The 16652-nt window shown below is 41.8% G+C and overlaps 1 protein-coding gene and 1 pseudogene across 1 annotated transcript in view; both read left to right on the top strand.

Moving 5' to 3' along the window:
- Positions 1 to 16652, top strand: part of LOC126457135 (uncharacterized) — a 136348-nt gene that overhangs the window by 55495 nt on the left and 64201 nt on the right. The window lies entirely within an intron of this gene.
- On the top strand, positions 12193 to 12310 carry LOC126458902 (5S ribosomal RNA; annotated as a pseudogene).

Genomic DNA, 16652 nt, shown 5'->3' on the forward strand with positions numbered 1-16652 from the left:
TTAATCATAGCATTACGTTAGTAATAAATACTATTTGCAGAAATTGAAGAGTAATTAAAAGACGATGCGTTGGTGATACAGCTTACCACATTTATGTGACGAGATCTGCTTTGTGTGAGTGGCGGATAGATAAATAGACGCAGCACACAATTGAACAGTCAACTGTAAAATTAAAGTGAACTTCAGAACGATACTTGCCAATTAATACAATCATTCGACAGTCCGACAAAAAAAGACATCAAATCAGATCCTCGTGCAGACGGGAATTGAGAACACTGTTTGAATAAAAGCTGGAAACTGCTAAATTACAATAATTAATTCAGCCATATGGATAGCGAGCCACACTCTGTCAGAATGCAGTGAAGAATAACAGTAGAGAACATACGGATACGACACGTTGCTATTAGTTATAGTATAATTAGATGTCAGCGTAAATTCAAGCAAAAACCAAATTAATTAACGTTTTATAATCAGATCGCCCTCAGTAGAGAAATTCCAACAGCGCCATGTAAGAGCTTGTGCGAAAACAGTTTGCCACCGTTTGTTAGTCTGTTGGTTGGTATGAGGGAGGGGCCCAAACAGCGAGGTCATCCATCCCATTGGATGACGGAAGGATGGGGAAGGAAGTCAGCCGTGCCGTTTCAAAGGAACCATCCCGGCATTTGCCTGAAGCTGTTTAGGGAAATCACGGAAAACATAAATCAGGATGGCCAGACGCAGGATTGAACGATCTTCTCCCCAATGCAAATCCAGTGTGCTAACCACTGCTCCACATCACTCGGTGACACAGTTTGTAAGCACATTTTAATTAAAAACAGGATGTGTGCCTCTCTATATCTAGCGGTATGTGAGGTACACGTATGTGTACCTGAAAATGAGAGTGCGCCTTCCAGCCGCGTCAAGTCCGACTTCATTGACAATCAAAAAGTGCCTGCCACAGACACTGTTGCGTTGGTGCGGCAGAACCGATTCTCAACCTGGGAAAATAAATAAATTTACATGTAACGTCGTAGGTGCTGAAATGTCTGACCATGAAACACTAATCTTGAGATAGGCCAAGTTATTTTTTTACTAGTTTATTTTCTGGTATCTCCATTATCTTCCTCGACCAGTTCAACGGAGATGATAGGTGGACACATGAATCCGCAACCGGGCGGAGGGGCGGTTAAAAGGAAAGCACTTGCTGCCTCCTTGATTTATTTCTAAGTTATCGCGCAGTTATACCAGTCATTGTCTGTGATACCACTAAATCGCAGATTTAACACTGCCGACCGAGATGGGAAATATGTTGTTTTTTTTTTTTTTTTTTTTTTTTTGTTCCCACTTCGAGGAATATTAATTTGGTATATTTTCTTGATTACTTCTTCTACTGACCAACAGGAGTTTCGTGGTAGCACTGATTTTTCTTCTCATTCTCATTTCTTAATGTTTTACTAACAACCTAAACACGTGCGTCCACTAGTAACTAGCAAGTACTTGCTGAGGTATTTACATTAGAACAAAAACTTGCACAGGCTTTCTTCTACACCACCTAATTTCAGGAGCTTGCTGTAAGTACTGGTGACATGGATATAAAGGCTTACATGTTTAAATTATCAACAAATACTGTTGACGAACTAAAATCAGAGAACTTCGCTCACAGTAAAAACTTTCTGAGAGTGTCGTGTGCAAGTTTCGAGACTCATTATTCAATCATATAATCGAAAACAGGATATAAAAATGTGGTAAGCTATATCACCAACGGATCGTCTTTTAATTACTCTTCAGTTTCTGCAAATAGTATTTATTACTAACGTAATGCTTTTATGATTTCTCAAACATTTTAAAATCAGCAAATATTTAAAGCAGTCTTTACTGCCATTCTACTTACCCACTGGCGAAACAAAGTAATCAGTAAATCGATTTCGCACTTCCTTGAATGACGGTGGCCAATTATATATGTTAAGGGTTTGATTCGTACGTTTGTTACATCCCATCTATCTTTGCGTCATTATATTTTTCTACACTACCATTTTCGTACCAATATTGAGCACACAAAATTTCCGCAAGTTAGAGAAAAACTTTTCGGCAAGTACTAACAGCAAGAGGTAAGAAATTGATTCCACTAACTTGTGGAAGCTAATTGTGGATGTTGGGGAAACTTGCTGAAGTTGGCTTGCTGGGAGTGTTTCCACATCAAATAACATGCAGAGGAAGCTTCTGCAAGCGAGTTGTGAAAGTTTGGTGCTGGTGGACACACTCCTTAAGATCAATGCTACAAGTATAAAAAACATTTATTGTGAATAACTCGTTGAATACCCCGAATCTGATGGTTAGAATGATGTATAAGGGGCAGTCAAATGAAAATCGAACACCCACCACAACGGGACCATGGAATGGTTCCATCCAAAGTAATCTCCACACGCTTTAAGACATTTATTCCAAAGGGAGACGAGAAATCACTTCCTATTTCTCAGAACACGGACGGCCGCTCACAGATCCACAATCACACCGACCCTTGCACTTCCTCATCCGGCTGAAATCGACGTCCACGCCTGTCTTTCTACAGGACGCCAAAGATGTGAAAATCACACGGTGAAAGCTCCAGGCTGTACGGAGGAAGTTGCAGTGTTTCCCGACCAAATCGCTGGAGTGCAGAATTCGTCCGGTTGGCAGCGTGTGTGCACTTCGACTTTATGATGTATCGCAGTTTTTGCACTACGCATTAACTGTGGTTCCACGCTCGACGTACTCGACGAACAGAGGTCTCCTGCAGTCGAAGAAGGTCACCGCGACATCAGCAGGTCTAGTGTGAACAGCTTTGGGTCTCTTTGCTGGGGGAGATGCAGGATGTTTCTACTGTTGGCTTTGCCGTTTGCCCTCAGGCTGTCGGAATGCCGTCAGGCAGAATCATCCCGTTGCACGATAACTCCGCCAACACAATGCCAATCCGACGAAGTCTACGCTTCAACGATTTGTTTGGGAAACACTACAACATTTTCGTACATCGCGGACCTTTCACCGTGTGATTCTCGCATATTTGGCTACCTGAAGAAACACATTGGTGGACATCGATTTCAGTCGGACAAGGAAGTGCAAGAGTGGGTGCGGTTTGGATCCGTCAGCGGCCGACCGCGTTCCAAGAAACAGCAATTTATCGTTTCGTCTCCCAGTGGTGTAAATGTCTTAAAGTACACTACTGGCCGTTAAAATTGCTACACCAAGAAGAAATGCAGATGATAAACAGGTATTCATTGGACAAATATAATATACTACACTGACATGTGATTACATTTTCACGCAATTTGGGTGCATAGATCCTGAGAAATCAGTACCCGGAACCACCACCTCTGGCCGTAATAACGGCCTTGATACGCTCACGCATTGAGTCCAACAGAGCTTGGATGGCGTGTACAGGTACAGCTGCCCATGCAGCTTCAACACGATACCACAGTTCATCAGGAGTAGTGACTGGCGTATTGTGACGAGCCATTTGCTCGGCCACCATTGACGAGACGTTTTCAATTGGTGAGAGATCTGGAGAATGTGCTGGCCAGGGCAGCAGTCGAACATTTTCTGTATCCAGAAAGGCCTGTACAGGACCTGCAACATGCGGTCGCGCATTATCCTCCTGAAAGGTAGGGTTTCGTAGGGATCGAATGAAGGGTAGAGCCACGGGTCGTAACACACCTGAAATGTAACTTCCACTGTTCAAAGTGCCATCAATGCGAACATGAGGTGACCGACACGTGTAACCAATGGCACCCCATCCCATCAAGCGGGGTGATACGCCAGTATGGTGATGACGAATACACGCTTCTAACGTGTGTTCACCGCGATGTCTCCAAACACGGATGCGAAAATAATGATGCTGTAAACAGAACTTGGATTTATCCGAAAAAATGACGTTTTGCTATTCGTGCACCCAGGTTCGTCATTGAGTAGACCATCGCACGCGTCCCTGTCTGTGATGCAGCGTCAAGAGTAACCGCAGCCATGGTCTCTGAGCTTATAGTCCATGCTGCTGCAAACGTCGTAGAACCGTTCGTTGTCTTGCAAACGTCCCCATCTGTTGACTCAGAGATCGAGACGTGGCTGCACGATCCGTTACAGCCATACGGATAAGATGCCTGTCATCTCGACTGCTAGTGATACGAGGCTGTTGGGATCCAGCACGACGTTCCGTATTACCCTCCTGAACCCACCGATTCCATATTGTGCTAACAGTTATCGGATCTCGACCAACGCGAGCAGCACTGTCGCGATACGATAAACCGCAATCGCGATAGGCTACAATTCGACCTTTATCAATGTCGGAAAAGTGATGGTAAGCATTTCTCCACCTTACACGAGGCATCACAACAACGTTTCACCAGGCAACGCCGGTCAACTGCTGTTTGTGTATGAGAAATCGGTTGGAAACTTTCCTCATGTCAGCACGTTGTAGGTGTCGCCACCGGCGCCAACCTTGTGTGAATGCTCTGAAAAGCTAATCATTTGCATATCACAGCATCTTCTTCCTGGCGGTTAAATTTCGCATCTGTAGCACGTCATCTTCGTGGTGTATCAATTTTAATGGCCAGTAGTGTGTATGGTGATTACTTTTGAATGGAATCATTCCATGATCTCGCTGTGGTGAGTGGTTGAATTTTCATTTGACTGCCTTTCATATTTTCAGATTGTAAAATGGTGACATACACTGTCTCCTAAGTAACATAGAGATATATACTTGTTATACGCTATTGGCATTTCACTTTCAGTACCAGAAGAATGATGCACATTAAGTTTAGCATATTTCCTGTTAAATTTAGTTCTTGGGGCGCTACATATTCTAAAACTCATCAAATCAACTAAATTAACAATGTCTCCTCTTGTATAAACTTCTACGGATGCCTGCGTAAGCCAGACAATTGCACCTTCCAGCCAAGTTCACTTCACCGCTCCGCTACGCCTATTGCGAGCGCTGTCGCACCTCTGGCGTTCTGGCGCATCGTCTTTAAGCAGCCGCGGGCGGCGGCCAGCGCGAGCCCGCCGGCTTGCCTCCTCAGGCAGCCACTTTATTGGACGGTTGCCTTAGGCCAGGCGAGAGCCTCAAATAATTAATCCAATTGACTCGCTTAGCGGCTCCCGGAGATGATGAAGTTGACGTCACTCTTCCGCCGCCGTCACGAAAAGTGTGCAAAAACTTTGCTTCCCTCGCCACGCGAGAAACTCAGGAACATTTACCGATTTTACGGATTTACAGAAAACAACATTGTAATTAACGAAACACCGTGATCACTCACTGTTTCAACAAATATTTGTTACACTACATATTTATCACACTAAAAACATTTGTACCGGGAGCTTGCAATTACAGTGCAGCTACTCACAGAGGACCAGTGTGGGCTGTAATCACCGTAGGGCAGTGAACCTTGGAAGATTTCTGATTCGCTAATGGGGAACCAATTTACGCTGAAAACAACTTTGTTTCAATTTTTGCCACCAGGTGCAAATCTGGTGCTGTACAGCATCTCTTCGGCGTTTCCGGTGCTCATATTGAACAAATTATGTAAGCAGCGGTGTAACATCAACATTATGCTTTCTCACTTGTTTGATCTTTTCTGCCCATGCCCAGTTCCTAATACTTTACATATGGAAATATTTCTATACACCTTTCTCTCACTCATAGCGCCTGATTTGCACCAGATAGCCAAAATTGGAACTAATTTTTTTTTTTCAGTGTAAATTGGTTTCTCACTAACGCATTAGAATATCTACCAAGTTTCCCTGCCATAGGATAATTACAGCTCACACTGCACCTATTTGAGTAGCTGTACTATAATTATAGCCACCCGGTACTTATGGTCCTGACCAAAAAGGCATATATGTACTTGTGATCCTGAGCAATGAAGAATATTTTTAAGATTTTCGTTACTAATGGAGGTAAAAAAAACTGTGTAAGGTTGTAGGTAGGCTGTTTATGTTTTCTTATTGGTAACGCCACGTAGCGCTCTGTGTGAGAATCACTGGCTGTGCTGTGTGCAGTCTGTGGCTAGTTTGCATTGTTGTCTGCCATTGTAGTGTTGGGCAGCTGGGCTGTTAACAGCGCGTAGCGTTGCGCAGTTGGAGGTGAGCCGCCAGCAGTGGTGGATGTGGGGAGAGAAATGGCGGAGTTTGGAAATTTTTAAGACTGGATGTCATGAACTCCTATGTATATTATGATTTTTCAACACTATTAAGGTAAATACAGTGTTTGTTCTGTATTAAATTCTTTCATTTGCTAGCTATGCCTATCAGTAGTTAGTGCCTTCTGTAGTTTGAATCTTTTATTTAGCTGGCAGTAGTGGCGCTCGCTTTATTGCAGTAGCTCGAGTAACCAAGATTTTTGTGAGGTAATTGATTTGTGAAACGTATAGGTTAATGTTAGTCAGGGCCATTCTTTTGTAGGGATTTTTGAAAGTCAGATTGCGTTGCGCTAAAAATATTGTGTGTCAGTTTAAGGACAGTCGTGTATAATTGTTCTAAGGGGACGTTTCAAGGTGTTCGAAATTCTAAGAAAAATAGGAGTAAACGATAGTGAAAGACGGATAATGCACAATGTGTACAAGAACGAAGAAGGAACAATAAAACTGGAAGACCAAGAACGAAGTTCTCAGATTAAAAAGCGGCGTAAGACAGGGATGTAGCCTTTCGCCCCCAATGTACAGTCAACATCAAAAAACAATAATAAAATAAAAAAAGGTCGAAGAATGGGATTGAAATTCTCGGTGACAGGACATCAGTGAAAAGATTCGCTGACGACATTCCTATCCTCAGTGAAAGTGCAGAAAAGTTACAGGACTTGTTGAATGGAAGAAACAATCTAATGAGTACAGAATGTGGTTTGCGAGTAAACCAAAGAAAGATGAAACTGATGAGGATGAGGCAAGGATAACTTTGATCAAAAGTATCCGGACACCCCCAAAAGACATATGTTTTTCATATTAGGTGCATTGTGCTGCGCCTACTGCCAGGTACTCCATATCAGCGACCTCAGTAGTCATTAGACATCGTGAGAGAGCAGAATGGGGCGCTCCACGGAACTCACTGACTTCGAACGTGGTCATGTGATTGGGTGGCACTTGTGTCATATGTCTGTACGCGAGATTTTCACACTCCAAAATTACCTAGGTCCACTGTTTCCGATGTGATAGTGAAGTGGAAACGTGAAGGGTCATGTACAGCACAAAAGCGTACCGGCCGACCTCGTCTGTTGACTGACACAGACACTTGAAGAGGGTCTTAATGTGTAATAAGCACCATACAGGAATTCCAAAATGTAGCAGGATCCACTCCAAGTACTATGATAGTTAGGCGGGAGGTGAGAAAACTTTGATTTCATGGTCGAGGAGCTGCTCATAAGCCACAAATCATGCCAGTAAATGCCAAACAACGCCTCGCTTTGTGTAAGGAGTGTAAACATTGAACAGTGGTAAAATGTGTGGAGTGACGAATCACGGTAGACAATGTTGCCATCCGATGGCAGGGTGTGAGTAAGGTGAATGCGTGGCCAGTGAATGTCATCTGCCAGCGTGTGTAGTGGCAACAATAAAATGCGGAGGCGGTGGTGTTATGGTGTGGTCGTGTTTTTCATGGAGGGGGCTTGTAGCCCTTGTTGTTTTGCGTGGCAGTATCACAGCTCAGGCCTACATTGATGTTTTAAGCACCTTCTTGCTCCCCACTGTTGAAGAGCAATTCGGTGATGGCGACTGCATCTTTCAACACGACCGAGCACCTGTTCATAATGCATGGTCTGTGGCGGAGTAGTTACACCACAATAACAACCCTGTAATGGACTGACCTACACAGAGTCCCGACCTGAATCCTACAGAACACCTTTGGGATGTTTTGGAACACCGACTTCGTGCCAGGCCTCACCGACCGACATCGATACCTCTCCTCAGTGCAGCACTTCGTGAAGAATGGGCTGCCGTTCCCCAAGAAACCTTCTAGCACCTGATTGAACGTAAGCCTGCGAGAGTGGAAGCTTTCATCAAGACTAAGGTTGGGCCAACACCATACTGAATTCCAGCATTACCGATGGAGGGCGCCACGAACTTGTAAGACGTTTTCAGCCAGGTGTCCGGGTACTTTTGATCACCTAGTATATATACATCATGTTGCAGATGCCCCATTTCGAAAGTTTCTACATCCCCAACTACTAGTAGAAATTTGATTTAAATATTTTTGTAAGAGTTGGTTTAAATGCATCAGCTACATAAGAGAAAAAACGTTCTATTTAAAAAGTTATAACTTATTGTTGTAACTCTCTGGAAAGTAGCTAAAGAAACTACATTCATAGATCGACAGGAAGAGTACCCTTTTTAGGTTTAATTGTCTAATTAAGAGTTCCTGAGTAGAGGAAAGTCTAATAATATCTAAGACCATTACTTCCCACACAAACGTCGCCTCTGTTACAGCTGTGTGTCAAAGTTCGAAAGCTATGGAAGGCAAACTTTCACTAAGATAGAATGAAGAGACAAAATAGATCCTTTGAAATGTATTGAAGATGTGTGGCCTTAAAAATCTCCAGCGAACGAAATACCCGTGCTAGAAAAGCAGGCAAACGAATAATTGTATGGTAGATCATTTATTAAAACCATTCCCTATTATGCTTTTGTTTAATGGTCCGAAACATACACAGTAATTGGTAAATGGTCTTTAAGTCTGCCGTTCGTGGACGACTCACATCGTCCCATTAAGAGGCTAATAATGGAATGGGAGCGTGTGAGTGAGAATCGTGCTACCTACTAACCTTATGGCTGAGGAAGAAGAAGAAATATCATTTTGTAACAAGTCAGTGACAGTAATGACTTTTTACGCAAAAGAGCGACAAAGACGTACGCATAGCTGAATAAATATCTACTGTGGTTACAGACAGTGCAGCCGATTTGAGTGAGAACCTCTGATGCTAATCAGCGAACTTGGTAATGGCAGTTCAATGTATGCGTTGAATTTCAAATAAGCTAATGACGTAGTAGTAGCTCATCAGTATTCAGTGTAGGAGGAAGTCGTACGCTGGACGTATGTGAAGGTGAGTACAAGCAGCTCTTGCCACTGCAGGGATTGTATTGTTCCGCTGCACACTGTAGTAATTGAGTCATTTGAACGGAGGTGACGGTATGCTTTAGGTGCTAGCTAGCTGCAGGCGACAGTTGTGTCTACACTTTGTAAAACAGTTTAAATGTGCTAATGCACCTGACGAGGGAAACTCCCTATCGGATCCCCTCAGATTTAGCAGTAAGATGGCCCCAGTGGACAGTCCGTGAAAACGTGAACACAGATCAAGCATGAAAACAGGAAGAAGTAATGAACTGTGAAAAAAGAAGCAAAATACAAACAGTGTACGGCCCAAGCTCAAGATGGCCATATTGTGAACAGCCTCAGAGATGAAACTTCCTGGCAGATTAAAACTGTGTGCCCGACTCGAACTCGGGAACTTTGCCTTTCGCGGGCAAGTGCTCTACCATCTGAGCTACCGAAGCACGACTTACGCCCGGTACCCACAGCTTTACTTCTGCCAGTATCTCGTCTCTATAAGCAATGTATAGTACGTCAATTGCAAAGACTACAGAAGGAGAACGGACACGTCAATGAGCGGACGGAAAGTTCATAATTTTGTGAAGGAAAAAAATGGGACAGGAGGAATACTTGAACATGGATCTCCCAATTTGTAGTCCAATACTTTGATTACACAAAGACGACGCTGTGGGGATGTCATTTGCTCGATGTTGCATGTGTTACGTTTGGAACGTTCACTGTATCTATTTTCCTCCTTTTTTCACAGTGGTACACCTTGTTCCTGTTTTCATGCTTGATTTATGTTCACTTTTTGACGGGGTATCCACTGAACATTTTACCACTAAATGCGATGGGTGGTTTCCCTTGTGAGTGACCATGCATGAACATTTTTGAACTGAAACTATCAGAAGATTATTTACACAAACGTTTCATTTTCTAAAGCTCTTCACTGTTTATTTCTTACTGCTCACTGTTACAATATTTCTGGACATTGTAAGCCTTTGACAACAGTAACTAAGAAGCCAATCGAATATCAAAAAGCCGGCCGAAGTGGCCGCGCGGTTAAAGGCGCTGCAGTCAGGAACCGCAAGACCGCTACGGTCGCAGGTTCGAATCCTGCCTCGGGCATGGATGTTTGTGATGTCCTTAGGTTAGTTAGGTTTAACTAGTTCTAAGTTCTAGGGGACTAATGACCTCAGCAGTTGAGTCCCATAGTGCTCAGAGCCAATATCAAAATAGCGATGATAACTAGCGAACAGCAAAAGCAACACCTCTTAAACAGAGAGCTAGTGCTGGTAGAAAGATCAGTATGACAAAAAAAACTGAAAAGAATTTGCGTTACAGAGAAAGAAAAGTAAAAATAAAAGTTCTAAGGAAAAAAATAACCGCTCAAATAATTTGTGAAATGATTTGTCTAGAAGTAAGAAACAAAAAAGATTAGAGAAACATTTGACGCACCTCATTTGCTGTACATGGTTTCGGGCATCATTGAAATGCGCATCAAATGTTCCTCTAATCTGTTTTGTTTCGTACTTCTGCACAAATCATTTCACAAAATATTTGATCGATTTTGACTTAATTTATTTTATTTTCAAGTTTTGTTCAGAAAGCATCTTCTTATTGGCGTCTTTTCAAAATATCCTAACTTTGGTGCTTTACTCGAAGGAAGCCTTTTCGACGGTTAAATATAACACCAATGTAACTTTTTATATATGAAATAGCTAGGACTTGAAGAGATGAACTTTTTGACACTTCATTTACATAGCTAACAGCAGCTGCTCGTGAAGTATTTCAATGTTCCCTCAAATCACTCATTAAGTTTTTCTTAATTACTGTGATTGACTAAATAATTTCAGTTCTTTCTAGTTTCGCTCTGTCTGTAGCAGACATGTTTGCAGCTAATACTGATATTATCCGAATTTGGATACAGAGCGGTCAACAGCATTTCATCGTATCGAATCATTTTTCTGTAGATCTGTTACACGTAAGAGGCGTCACTGTCAGCGACAACTCACACTACAAGGGAGAAACGCGCTTTTGTGGCCAAGTTTCCTATAACGTATCAGTTTATCTGTACAACATGAACTTAATTTGAGGCCCGGCGTGGTACTGTTAGTAATGTTCAGTGCGACGAAACTTCCACAAGAATATCTCTTTCCATAGCCTGTCGTCAACGTGTGCTTCTGTATCAAGGTCTCCGATCTGCTACATAGTCTGTCAATTGACATCACTTCCAGTGGTCTGTGACGTCAGCGTCTCAATTGATCTCTCTGCTATTTCAGACAGTGCAAGGTTAAAAAGTCTGTTATCCTACACGATATTTGAGTTGATTGGTACATAACAATCAAATGCCAAAGTCTGGTTGTTCATATTCCGCTTCACAAAACATTTAAAGGGAAGACTCGCTGAAGAGAACTTGTAACGCTAGAGTCCAGTTTCATGGCTTTTCTTGTTATTGAGCTGTTGAACATGCAGATATCGTCGTATGACGCTACTCAGTTTATTCCTAGATCGTCATGTCTTTTTACTCAACAACGTAATATTAAAAAGCGCTGATACATAATGCATGGGCATCAATTGTCATTGTCAACCAAGTAAGTTGCAACACGGTCATCGACAAAAACTCACGTTATTATAGAACGATTTCCTATATTTATAAGAAGATTCTATTAACCGAGACTGGTTAGTGTAAAATATATCAAAATAAATTCCTAAATAAGCGGTTTTGGGTGAGACACAATGTACTGTCCTGGAAGATATAACTTGGTGTCCTAAAAAAAATCTTATGGGACTTAACTGCTAAGGTCATCAGTCCCTAAGCTTACACGCTACTTAACCTAAATTATCCTAAGGACGAACACAAACACCCATGCCCGACGGAGGACTCGAACCTCTGCCAGGACCAGCCGCACAGTCCATGACTTCAGCGCCTAAGACCGCTCGGCTAATCCCGCGCGGCTTGGTGTCCTCGAAATTATATGTTTACCAAGAGAAACAGCAGCAAAATGTCTTATTGTTACACCTCTTTTTGATTAAAATACGCTGTCTTATGAAAAGTATCCGGACACCCTTAAGTAATGCGGAACTGACTACTAGGTGTCACAACATATGGACTCAGCAGTATAAAAGCAGGTGGGGAGTACTAGTAATATGTTGTCAGTAGAGGAGGTAGCCAACGGCCTTGCCGCAGTGGTAACACCGGCTCCCGCCAGATCACCGAAGTTAAGCGCTGTCGGGCTGGGCTAGCACTTGGATGGGTGACCATGCGGTCTGCCTAGCGCTGTTGGTAAGCAGGGTGAACTCAGCCCTTGTGAGGAAAGCTGAGGAGCTACTTGATTGAGAAGTAGCCGCTCCGGTCTCAGAAACTGACATACGGCCGGGAGAGCGGTGAGCTGACCACATGTCCTTCCATATCCGCATCCAGTGACGCCTGTGGTTGAGGATGACACGGCGGCCGGTCGGTACCGTTGGACCTTCATGGCCTGTTCGGGAAGAGTTTAGTTTAGTTTTAGAGAAGAGGTTAAGAGCGGAATGGATAGGTCAGGAGATTTCAGTGTCTTCGAACATCACTGGATGTCACCTCAGTAACAAATCCATCAGGGATATTTTAACCATTCTAAAGCTGCCTACGTCGACTCTTGGTGATGTGATTGTGAAGTGGAAACGCGAAGGAACAGTCACATCCAAAGCAAGACCAGGCACAATTCAATTAATGACGGATAGGGACTGTGGGCGTTGCGGAGGGCTATTGTAAAAAATCATATGAAATTAGCGGAAACAGTCACTCGTGAGTTCCTAAATATTACCAGCAGTCTAGCTTTGCACACGTGCGTAGGGAGTGGAAAAGAATGGGGTATTATTGTAGAGCAGCTCCTTATAAACCACACATTTCTGTTGCCAGTGCTGACCGATGCTTGGAGTGGCGTAAACAGGGACGCTACTGGACAGTGGGTACTGGAAACGAGTGCTTTGGAATTATGAATCACTCTATACCCTATGGAAATTCGATGGAAGTGTCTGAGTCTGGTGAATGTGTCGAGAACTTTACCTGCCATGAAGTGTAGTGCCAACAGTGAAGTACACAGGAGGTCGTGTTACGGTGCGGGGGTGTTTTTCATGGTTAGGGTGTGGTCCGCTGATTGCGCTTCAGAAAACGCTGACTGAGGAGCCATATAAATCATGTTTTACAGCACTGTGTACTGTGTATGGTAGGTTAGAGTTCATCTTCGTCGATATTGACGTCTACAAGAGCCTTATACTCGTGGACCACTACACTTCGCCTTTAATCTTCACACCTAAAATACTATGTTGCTGCAGCATTAATTCATGGCCTGTCATTATCTGCGTTCTCAAGATGATATCTCATACGACAAAAGCCGTTTGGCTTTATTCAGTGTCCTTTATCAGGGTGTGATATAACAAGGTTCATTACACCTTCTTAAGAAGACAATTTTAAAATTGTCGAAACATAAGTCCTGGGTTCCAATAAACGTTTATTTGCAACTGGTTGGCTGTTTTTTTTTTTTTCAACCTCTCCAAGTTGCCAAATTTACCGCCTTGTTTCATGTTTCAGATTTTAAAGTGGAGATGTTTTTAGGTCTTGTCAACAAGTATATCATTCACCCTTTATGGTTCCGCTGAAATTGTCTTTGGTCAAGTTTAGATTCCACATTCCGAACTATTCGCATTATTGGAAGACAGAATACACATGTTTGAATAAAGAGCGAGAAATATCAGCTTTAACTAGAGGAAATAATTGTAAGGAAATACGTTGGAAGCTCGTAAAATACCTCCGTCCTCAACAAAGAGTGTCTTCATACGTCGGTTATTCAGCTAAAATTCAACTATTTTTGCCTAGGAAAACGTACAGCTTTGGGATTTGGCAGGAGAGAAAGGCATAGCCACCGAGGTAAGAAGCTATACTGTTTGGAGATCAAGTTCCAATCACCACTCAAGGGAAGATTTTATAATCCCAAACTATTCTGCAATGTCTCTGCGTTGTGGGAGTCTCAACATAATGGCAGACGAGCCAACTTTATGAGATACCAATTGCGATGAGCAGATTTACATTAGAGCCCAAAAGCTATAAACACGCGCGCTGTTAAAATACGAATGCAGTAATGACTTCCTAAAGAAGAATACCTAAGATTTGTGAATGAGCAGCTTGTGTAACCGAACTACTTGTTGTACACTGACGACTCTTTTAGATATCCTTGTTTGGGTGTACTTGTACGCCAAGTGTAGTAACATGTAGTTTTATTCGTTGTTTCCAGCTCCAGAACGTGTTTCGACTTTTGTAGTACTACTTTCTCCTTCCATTATCTCTTCATCCGTTAACTGTGTTTCTCTTTCCGTTCTTCTGTCCATCCTATAGTTTGTCGAGTGGGTCCCTCAACAAATTTATGATTGATAATCATAGTTGAGTGAATGTTTTCAATCTTCAAAGATTTCTTCATGCAGGCTTTTTTTCTGTAGATCATGAAATTATGTTTGCCATCTGTTTTGATTCTTCGTCAATAAAGCCCAGATTAAAATTTTGTTTCTGAGGATTTCTTTGTGAGTGATCATAAAATGGTAATCGTTGTTTCATGATTATTTCTATAACGTGATAGATTTCCTTGCTTTATTCTTCATCCAAATTCTGTTTTCGAATTTCGGTGGCAGGATTTTCTTTACAACATTTCTGCCGTGTTTTTCGATGTTCACGATTTGAGTTCTGTAACCAATTATCGTAGTTTCAGATGGATACTGTACTTTTTTTTGAAAATGTGATGTAATTTAGTTTTGGCTACCGTGAATGACTTTTTTTATGGTACTTGTTGGAAACTAATTCTTTGGTCTTTATAGTTTAGCGGTTCTTTCTTTTGTTAGCTTCTCGATCTCATCAGCATTTAATATGTCATCACCACGGACAACTTTGCCACTTTGTTCTAGCTTTCAACTGCTGTATTAACCGATTTTTACGACACTGTTTTAAAACCGTTGTAAACCATTAGTGTTAATCTCAAGTTTCACATTTTGTGGCAACTGACAAACAAAAAAAACGTATATACGTAAAAGTAATTACAGGCAGCGATGGCGTATTTTATCTCAGAAACGGAGGAACGTTGACAGCTGTGTTGAAACAAGCGGAAGTTGTCGAAAAATACGAGAGGAAAGATAATTTAAACTAAGGACAGACATTATTGGAAAGACATTAATGTATAAATATTCAGAGGACGAAAGCAGGCAACTTTAAATTACCAGACATCAGATTTCAGAGGAAATTCTGGATTTTCATCAGAAAACGAACATTTCCCCAAATGTCCTCGTAGAGGTGATCAATCATATAAATAAGATCGTGACACTGACGACAGGGTCATCAAGCATGTTTGAGAAGTAAATACTTTTCACTGTGATCGATCTTTCCGTTTCCATAGAACCAACAAGAAATTTTTGGGGCTTTCTTCTTCCTCATCATTGCTCAATACACTACGGCTCTTTTTTTTCTTTAAATAGAGGCACTTTATTTTATTTTCGTTGGTTTTGAGCGGGATATTGTACCATTCACCTGCTCTTTCACTGCTCATTTCCTTATTAACCCCTTAATACATTTTCACATTTTAACGACAGGTAACACAAAATGAAAAACATGCGGTACGAAAACAAGTACGAAAAAGATTGAGAAAGTCTCGAAATTGTACCTTTGCAGTATTCCCCGTGCAACACTTAAAAAGTGTGTAGGTAAACACCAAATCCAACATATGGAGTGTTACGGGTATAAGTGCACATATTTCTTGGTGACTGAGGACGGTGTACTGAATAACATGACATAAGTATTTACGTCATTTACAGATCAATATTTATAGCCATTACAAGTCGTATTTTTTTTTATTTCCGTTAATACCTCCAAGTACATGTGGCAACAGCAAGCCCTTTTCCCCTGGGAGGCAGGTCACGTATTGAATTGTGGACGTGTGAACGCAAAAAGATTAGTCTATACGGACAGTCTTAGTACAACTGTACATAAAACATCAAGTCGTACAGTCTGCGACTTTTTTGTGGAAAGACTATTCTACACAGAGAAAGAAGAACCAACACTCTGATGGGTGTACATATTTTTGCAGATCCTCGTCGCCAGTTTTGTAAAGGTATCGTCGCTACTGCTGTGGAGGCTGAGTTCCCATTTTTGTCGTCACCGTGGACAACTTCGCTATTTTTTCTATTTTTCAACTGCTGTATTAACCGATTTCTACGAAATTGCTTCAAAACGATTGTAAAGCGTTAGTCTTAATTTCAAGTTTCACAGTTTGTGACAACTTGACAAATATGAAAACGTGTAGGCCGATTTTGTGAGGTCTTCGGTCAGGTAACAGGATATGAGAATGAAGGTTCTACAACACTCCAACAAATCAGTAACAAAGTCACACAATACTGTTTAAAGATTTACTTATCTTTGTGACTAGTTGAATTATGAAGTCTGCAATACTGCTTGTAATAAAAACCAAAAAATTCCCTCAGTGGCTACGTGTAAATAATACACTACTGCCCATTAAAATTGCTACACCAAGAAGAAATGCAGATGATAAACGGGTATTCATTGGACAAACATATTATACTGGAACTGAGATGTGATTACTTTTTCACGCAGT

Source organism: Schistocerca serialis, chromosome 2, assembly GCF_023864345.2.
Source record: "Schistocerca serialis cubense isolate TAMUIC-IGC-003099 chromosome 2, iqSchSeri2.2, whole genome shotgun sequence".
NCBI classification, from domain to species: Eukaryota; Metazoa; Arthropoda; class Insecta; order Orthoptera; family Acrididae; genus Schistocerca; species Schistocerca serialis.